This window comes from Mastomys coucha, unplaced genomic scaffold, assembly GCF_008632895.1.
Source record: "Mastomys coucha isolate ucsf_1 unplaced genomic scaffold, UCSF_Mcou_1 pScaffold20, whole genome shotgun sequence".
NCBI lineage: Eukaryota > Metazoa > Chordata > Mammalia > Rodentia > Muridae > Mastomys > Mastomys coucha.
In genome coordinates, this window is record NW_022196903.1 from 93672027 (window position 1) to 93680997 (window position 8971).

Consider the following 8971-nt stretch of genomic DNA (forward strand, 5'->3'; position numbering starts at 1 on the left):
ACCTACCTACCTATCTATCTATCTATCTATCTATCTATCTATCTATCTATCTATCTATCTATCTATGGGATTTATTACACTGGCTAGCAGACTTGTGGTTCAGCTAGTCCAGCAATGGCTTTCTCTCAATGGAAAGTCCAAGAATCTAGTAGTAGTTCAGTCCCTGACGTGAATCCTGACGAATCTGACCTGGAAAGCAGTGAAGCGAGAGTGAGGGTAAGCAGGCAGAGAGCTAAAAGCTCCTTTCTTCCCTGTCCCTTACACAGGCTGTCTCGGGAAGGTATGGCCTACATTTAGGATAGGTCTTCTTACCTCAAATGGTCCAATTAACTAAAAATCCCAGAGACTTGTGTTTTTAGTTAATGCAGAAGTAGTCAAGTCGATAATCAAGGGTAGTCACCGCATCTCCCCAAATCCCAGTTCACCCACAGTGAGGCTTGGTCCAGAGCGTAAACCAGAATGTCCGTATGGACAAGAGAAAGTGACGGCCATGAGAGCCAGGATTGGAGTGGGAATCAGGAGGAGTGGGAAGAGAAAGTGAGCTGAAAAGACAGAGAGGTAATGAAGAGGAGAGAGGGGGAGAGGGAGAGATTGAGGTGAAGCTCAGGCCATCTTTTTCCTATTGGCAGTTACGACCAACCTCTCAGGAGCCACTCTCCGCCAGCCTGGCTGCTAAATCACCGACACTGCCCGTAATTGAAACAGAAAATCACGCCCGACAGAACAGCCTAGCAACACCGCCATTAGCAGCTGTGGCTCTCCACCTCTAACGAGGGAGCTAATACGCCTCTTTATGTATGCGCAGGCCATGCCAGATATATATCTTCACCAATATTTTAACAGGGGCTGGGCCCTTTCCACTCCTTCCTTCCTCCACGAAGCTGCTCTCTCTAGGAAGACTGAACTTGGCTGAGGGACCCAAGGCTGCCCGGTGGCTGTAGGGCTGATGCAAAAATCTTTTTCCCTTCCCCCTCTCTCCTTCCCTTCCTCCCTTCTCCCTTTCTCCATCACTGAACTTACATTCGTGCTGAGGAAGCTGAAACTGAGCAAATGATCACACAACCTGAAGGTAAACTGCACCAAACGCCCTAATGAAGGAAGTGCTCTTTAAGGGGATCCAACGCCTTGGCGTGAAGGAGGCAACAGTGAGAACGGAATAAAGAAATCAGGGCATAAGGGAGAGAAGACTGTTCTACACACCTACAGCTGGAGCAAAGGTACTAAACTAGAGGGAGCTTGGCTGTGTGGTACAGGGCCAGGGCTCAAGGAGTGGAGGGTAACCGTACAACCTAAACGTGCCTGGGAGATACTCCTGGACTCGCTGGGTAGGCCCAGAGCCTGGTTCCCGTTGTTTGTTCTCCAGTCCCAAATGTCCACCTTCAATCACCATTGTAGCCGTTCTCATGAAGAGGAAGCTGTTGGAAAGTGGGGGTACTTTGGGGTTTCACAATGATGGAAAAGCATGCCTGGCATTTGATAAAGTAGGGATGGATGGGCATACAGGCTATCAGATAGATGTAACATGGGACACTGTGTCAGATATCAAATTTCATTGCACAATTCAGTGTGTGTGCATGTCCCTGATGTGTTTTAGAGGTCAATTCTAGGTGTCTTCTGTCACTGTCCACCTTATTTTTTGAGACACAGTCTCTTGCTGTTTTAGGCTCTTGAGCCCTCAGTTTCTGCCTTTCTCCATCCCCCAGGATCTCAGCTCTGAGAGCACAGACACACGACGTCATGTCTTGGTCATTTTGGGAGAGGAGGTCTCTGGACTTCGGTTTCCATACTTAGTAGGTAGCAAGCACAACTTTATCCACTGTCTCTCCAGACATCCCCAAATTGTGATTTCTGAGCAGATTCCATGGATTCTCTAGGGCATGGTGTTTGTAATATATGATTGTATATGTATATATGCTGTATATGATCGTAAATGTATGCAATACATGCTTGCATATGATGCTATATGACTGCATATGTATATATATTTGTTCAGATCCCAGAACCCAAGTAACAAGACAGTATCCCGCACACACCTATAACCCCAGCTCCAAGGAGAGTAGAGATAGATTCCGTGGGTTGGCTGACTTCCAGCCTAGAGACCCCACTTCAAAACAATAGGTGAGAACGAAGGAGGAACCCTGAGGCCTTCTTCCAGTCTCTGTGGGCACAGGCAGGCCCGTGGATGCAGCTGTACATATACTCGCACATACACACAAACAAATAAATACATCTTTAGGAAAAGAATAGTTCTACGTGCCCCTAATCTCTTGAAAGGCTCATTCTGGGGATGCCAGTGACCATGCTGTGGGGACACTCTAGCAGCCTTGCAGGAAGTACCCAGAAAAGAGCTGAACCCTCCTGCGGGCCAACGCTAACCCACCTGCTGTGGAGTTGTTGTAGTTTGGATCTTCAAAGGCCGGTGTGTGGAAGACCCAGTGTGTGGAAGATCTGGTTCTAAGCCTGTAACACTTTTGTCAGGCTCATGGATGGAGAAGAGGGAGAGCCTGGTGGGAGGAAGGTAGCTGCTGGTGGTAGGTATGTCCTGGAAGGGGATAATGGAATCCTGGTCCCTTCCTAGCTCTCCTTTGTTTTCTGGCCACCCCGAGAGGAGAAGCTAGCTCTGCCACAATGTCCCTGCCATGATATGCTAACTTACTATGTTCTCCAGAATAATGGGCCAACTGACCAGGGATGTAGTTTAAGTGTTTAGCCAAAATAAACCATTCCTCCTTTGATGTGGAATTCTGTCAAGTACTTTGTGGCTGTGGCAGAGAGCCTACACAGCTGTCTGAGCCACCTAGGAAAGGAGATAGACTGTTAGCCAGCCCAGGCAAGCCTTCAGATGGCTGTGGGGAGAGAAGGGGTCCAAACACCATGGATCAGACACCAGATGTCCCACGTGCCTCATCTCCTGTCCTACACACAGGCAAAGAATGTTTCCTCAATAGTTTTAGTATGTATGGAAACTTCTAGAAGTATATCTACTGTGTAAGTCAAGAGGACAAATGCATTTTGTTTTGTTTAGAGTGTTTTTGTGTATAGGAGACAGGGTCCTACTGTTGTTCCAGAACTAGGTTGTTCTGGAAGTGGCTATGCAGCCCAGGCTGGCCTTGAACTCACAATCCTTTTACTTCTATTAGGTACTGAGATTACAGGTGTGTGCCACCGTGCCCAGTTTTGTTTGAGGTTTTACGAAAAACTGTTCTCTCCTTGGAAAGTGATTAAAACATCACAATAAGTCAAACATGACACTTGCCACACTTACATCTGGTGCCTTACAGTTACCCCTCAAGCAGGTGAGGGTGCAGTGGAACTGGGCTTTGTATGTCTGGGATCCGGTTGTTTCCACTGGGATGTATAAGAACCTGACTCTTTCCTGATGTTTCTCCAGGCGTCCAAGCCTCGGTATACAGTGCCATAAATAGCACTTCTTTAATTCCTCCTTTATCCTGGAGTTGAACTGTTATATCTATTTTTAAAACTCATGAGTAGGCAGCTTCTGTTTTTAAAGTAGATTTCATTTCCTGTTAGTGAAAGGACATTATAAAACATCAGTTAAGGAAAAGAATGTGGAACTCTGGGGCACTTCCTAGAGAATAGTTTACTGGCCTAGGAAATTATGATGACTTGTTCTTTGGCTTCTAGAACCCTTTGGCAACCTTCAGAATTATTCTTGCTTATCTGACTTGAGGAGTTTTCTTCTTGAGTTCCAGGGGCCTTCTGTTGTCCCCCAACATTCTTCGTTCCTCTATAGTACTTCTTATCTTGACCTCTTTCTTTTCCTTTGTCTTTTGAAATCTCTTTCAGCCCAGCCTAACACAGTCACTCAACAAACAAATACAGAGCATGTGTGTCTGTCTATACACATGGGGCTCCAGCACAGGGACAGGATCCAGTTGCCTGTCACCCTCCCTCAGGACTTGGGAGAGATCCCACTGCTCACTGAAGACTTACTTGAAAACTAAAGCCACAGAGAACTTCCAACAGACCTTTCACCTTTACTCTCTCCTAAACTGCTCTCTGTGGGCATTCACTATTTCTCTTGTTACAGATACACTGTAGCAACCATAGAGCTTCCTGCAGAGACTGAAGGCTCAGCAATACCACCAAAGTCTTTCTAGCCTGAGCTTTCCATTCTCTTCTGTATGCACACACAGTGTGTGCTTGCACTTGCTGGCTCCCCCCATGCTCCCTACTGGAGGGGTTTGGTACTTTCTGCCTCTTCCCTTCCCTGGGGAGCTGAAGACAGCCTAGGAAATTTAGACCCTGAGGCTGCTGCTTCTCTTCAGAGACAGCCCAGCAAAGTTACGGGTGACTCCAGAGAATGTGAATTCCAGGTGACCAGGACCTTTCGAGGAAAACCAAGATACCAAAATACCCCACTGCCTCTTTCCCAGGGCTAAGCAACAGCCCAGTGCCTCTGGACAGCTCCCTGGCTATTGCCTGCCCTCTGCCTCCTCCTCCTCCTCCTCCTCCTCCTCCTCCTCTTCTTCTAATTAGATATTTTCTTTATTTACATTTCAAATTTTACCCCCTTTCCCCATTTCCCCTATTCCTTCCACCTCCCCCTGTTCACTAACCTATCCACTCCCACTCCCCTGTCCTGGGATTCCCCTACATTGGGGCATCAAGCCTTTACAAGACCAAGGGCCTCTCCTCTCATTGATGTCCCACAAGGCCATCCTCTGCTACATATATGGCTGGAGCCATGTGTCCCTCCTTGTGTACTCTTTGGTTGGTGGTTTAGTCCCTGGGAGCTCTGGGGGTACTGGTTAGTTCATATTGTTGTTCCTCCTATGGGTCTGCAAACCCCTTCAGCTCCTTGGGTCCTTTCTCTAACTCCTTCACTGGGAACCCTCTGCCTTCTTCCTGAGGGCTGATGGAGCTAGAGGCCCTCCCCAGAGACTGCTTCATCAGCATTCTTCGCTGGGCTGACTTTGGAAGACACAAACACATATACACACATGAATACAGAAACATGCGTGTACATGCAAACGTAGTCACGTACACACAAGAGGCAGGAGAAAGCTTTCTCAGACGTGCTCACAAATGTGCTTCAAGAGACAGCCTCATAAGGTCCTACTGAACTTTTCTTACTTTGGAAAACCCAACCAACCAAACAAACAAATAAAAAACAAAACAGATTCTCTAGAAGTTTCCTGTAGCCCCTCTTCTTCTCCACTCCCATCTAGATCTTTCCAGATCAGCCAGAAATTGGAGAGAAGCCAGTGAGGACGCATTTCTGGCCACAAGAGGGCACTCTGCAATCCTGAGAACAGGACATTTGTGGCTCTTTTTTCTTTCTTCCTTTCTTCCTTTCTTTCTTTCTTTCTTTCTTTCTTTCTTTTTCTTTCTTTCTTTCTTAAAACCAGCAAATGCATTTGATCCCTGGTTAGCCATCAGCAGACAATCTGGGAATCCATCTTGCAGAGAGAGTGGTGACAAATGGGTTTTAAGATGAGGGAGGGAAGCCAGGCACAGCAGTTGACAAGAAGGGTGAAGCTGAGCCAGGGGCTTCATTCTTTCTTGCAGGTGGATCTTGCCCGGGTTTTATTTATCCTTACTCAGAAGGTAGCAAATTCCAGCCCAGAGGTTCTGGGGGTGCCATTAGTGTGTCCTCTTCCACCCTGAGGTCATGTGGCAACATCTACAAACATCTGATTGACACTACCTCTCCAGGGTGGGAGTAGAAGCAAGAGACACTGCAAAACGTTACACGGGCCCTCTCCTCACCAAATACTTCAAGCAAAGCATCGCTTGCCTCCAACTGCTGAGCTTGAGAAATCCCTAGTCTGCTCTGCTGCAGAATTAAGCCAGGGTTCAGACAGCAGGTGGTCCAGGTTCCAACACTGTTCTGAGCTTCTGGTCTACTTGGAGGCGATTGATGACCAGCTTGGTTTGGCAGATGTTGCCACAGTTCCTAGTAGGAAAGGCAGCTTGGGATACCAGCTGCCACCTCCTCTCCATCTAGACCAAAGCATCATTCCCTAGTGGCACAGCCTTAGATGGAGAGTGTGCTCTAATGGTTATTTGGAAAAGACTCCAGAAAGTACTTACAGCGGGGATTGCAGGCTAAGAGACTAGATGTTCTCTCATGAAACGTACCACCACCGTGAGAGTTTGATTCCACTGGGAAGCTCCTGAGCCAGTGTAGGACATGGGCCGCTCCTATAGCTGTCCTTAGTTTTCAAATGAGAGCTTCAAGGGGAGTGGGGCTGGCAGCCTTTCTTGATGGAGAGAGGGCCCAGCCTTTGGCAAGCATGCACAATGTGTAAATCTGGGGAGCCGTGAGAGGGCGCAGGTGGCTTCCATCCACCCCCTGCCTCCCTGGTTTCAGTCAGCCGACACAGACTGTTCATGGCTCTGACTTCTTCTCTGGATTGCACTTGGGCATCTCAGGTCCCCTAGGCTTTCTCAGAGCTTCATCCCAGGGCTCTCAAATTGACACTGCGTAGCATTAGAAATACTCAAGTAGTACTTATTATACCATCTGGGAGCAGAGGCAGATTCACCCACTGTAGGATTCAAGCTAGCTTCAAAGCTCTTGACTTTCAGGGACTGGGGTTACATACTAGGTGTTAGTGATGCTCCACAAGATGCTGGGTCTGAGTCATGCTGTGTCTATGAGTTAAGGCCATAGGACCTTACTGCAAAAGACAGACTTTGGCTTAGTGCAGTGGTTCTCCACCTGTAGGTCGAGCCCCCTTTTGGGGTGTCACATATCAAATATCCTATGTACCAGATATTTACATTACGAGTCATAACAGTAGCAAAATTACAGTTATGACATAGCAACAAAAATAATTTTATGGATAAAGAATATCATAACATGAGGAAGTGTATTAAAAGGTTGAGCACTGGGAAGGCTGAGCATCACTGGCTTAGTGGGTTTAGTGTGGGGCCCATTTCCGCATTTCTAACTAGCTCCCTGAGAGCAGAGCTGTGGTCCTCGGGACCAACAAGAATGGCATGGTTGTAATGAACTGGCACATCTGTGTGAGCCCTTTGGCAGACTGCCTAAAGAGATGCTGAAGGAAAGGGGTCTCAGGTTCCCAGGCTCTAGTAAGAGACTTGGTATGATTTCTCACTCTGGATCCAACATTCATACCTACTCTTCCGGGACTGTTTCTCCCACAAAGGCTATTTCTCCCCACAGCAATGGGGAGAAATATTGAGTCGCATGAAACCCAACCTCCTCATCCGAGAACATTTGAGTACCAACTTAGCTCTCAGAGTAAGGAACTTCGGCATTTTGATTCTTTCATCAGAATTCTGGAACTTTCCATGTCAATCTCCTGCTCCCTGAATTTAGGCAGCTTTCAAGGTGAGAGACCAAAGATGTCAAAGGAAGGAAGAAGATGGAAGGTCCCTTCGGAGGTCAGACGATGGACGTGGGACACCCAGAAGTCCCACTGGAGTGCGGAGTTTGGAAGACTAGTCGTGGTTCAGGGACTTTTATTCATCTATCCACCCAGCAACTCTTTCCTTGAGCGTCTTTTTATGTGATAGACGTTGTCGTAGGTGCTGCCGAGGATTAGATGTTGTGCAAGAGAGACAAGACACCGGCTCCAAAGATTTAACAGGCTACAAATGGATAAGGGACGATCAGTAAGTCATCTGTGTGCTCCAAGTGAAAGAAACGGGTGAAGCGGAAGCTTGTGGGGGAAGGTGGGGTGGACTCAAAGTGACGAGGCAGGCAGGGAGGACGCAGCTCGTCAAGAAGGTGACATTGAGCACAGACTTGAATAGAGTGAGAGCTTAGCTATAGAATTTTAATTTTAGTCAGTTAATTGGACTTAAGATTTAACTTAACAGGCAAGGTCCATTTTTGGGGGTGTCTTCATTTTCTTTGCTGCCTTAAAGAATAGAGTAAAATGAACTTTTCCCCATCCTCTTGTCCATTTTTCTCATGTTGTCCAGGAGGAAAAGAGGAAGCCAGGGTCTTTTTTCTTTAGTGATGGATTAGTTATCAAGGTTTATCATCCAAAAGAAGAGAAGTGCGTGTGTGTCTGTATATCTGTGTGAGCATGTGCAGTGTATATATCTGTGTGTGTGTGTTTGTATCTGTGTGTGCATGTGTGTGCGAAGGAACGAAGAAGGCTCCTGTAGAAGAGGGTGGTACTGCCCCCATAGAGGAAGAAATACTTCCTCACTGCCTTGTCCAAGTTCTTACTGGCCCAGACACTTGTGGCAATGGACAGAAACCTGCAGAAGCTTACCAACAGCAGCCTAACCTGCATTCGTAGCCTGGCTTAGTCCTCATGGACCTAAGGAGGCAGCCTGGAAAGAAGTAGAGCCCAAGGGTTGATTCAGCATTGTAAGGCACTCTCATTAAAGGGGGGCAGGGGAGGGAAGTTTTAGAGAGTGACATGAGAACAGTCAAGGGCCCCCAGTCTCCAGGGGACAAGGATTTTTAAGGAGATTAATAATGGAAGACTAGGGAGAGGGCTCAGTTGGTAAAGTGCTTCTTGTAAAGGCATGAGTTCGATCCTCAGAACCCCCACAAAAAAGAAGACAAGTTGAGGTTGTCTTCTGACCTCCACAGTGGCACCTGCATGTACACAAACATGCACATGCATATTCACACATAGACTTTAGGGCCAGTGAGCATGTTGGTGGGTGGCTGCCTCTGGGGCCTTCATCAGTGAGAGACATCTAAGGTCACCTTTGGTGCTGAACCCTGGCCCTTGCTGGCAGGGGGAGGAAAGACAGTTTGCACCTATAGCATGTTTGTAGGCAAATGGAGAAAGGGCCAGAGATTTCCCTGTTTCTACATGTTATCACCCAGCTTGAACCTTGCGTCAAATGGCAATTTTTATGGTGACTTCTGGTTTTATTTACATTTTACTAGCAGACCCATTTTGGTATTCCTCACTATTCATTTACAGGCTGTGTTTTGGTGAATTAATGAAATGGCTCAATGACTAAAGGTCCCTGCTGCTGAGTTTGATCCCTGGAACCCACATAGTGG

The 8971-nt window shown here is 47.2% G+C and overlaps 1 long non-coding RNA gene across 1 annotated transcript in view; it reads right to left on the reverse strand.

Moving 5' to 3' along the window:
• Positions 1–3611, reverse strand: part of LOC116098272 — a 29178-nt gene extending 25567 nt beyond the window's left edge. The window contains exon 1 of the long non-coding RNA XR_004121769.1: positions 3266–3611. This is a non-coding gene — a long non-coding RNA (uncharacterized LOC116098272). The remainder of the gene's footprint in view (positions 1–3265) is intronic.
• Positions 3612–8971: the final 5360 nt, after the last annotated feature.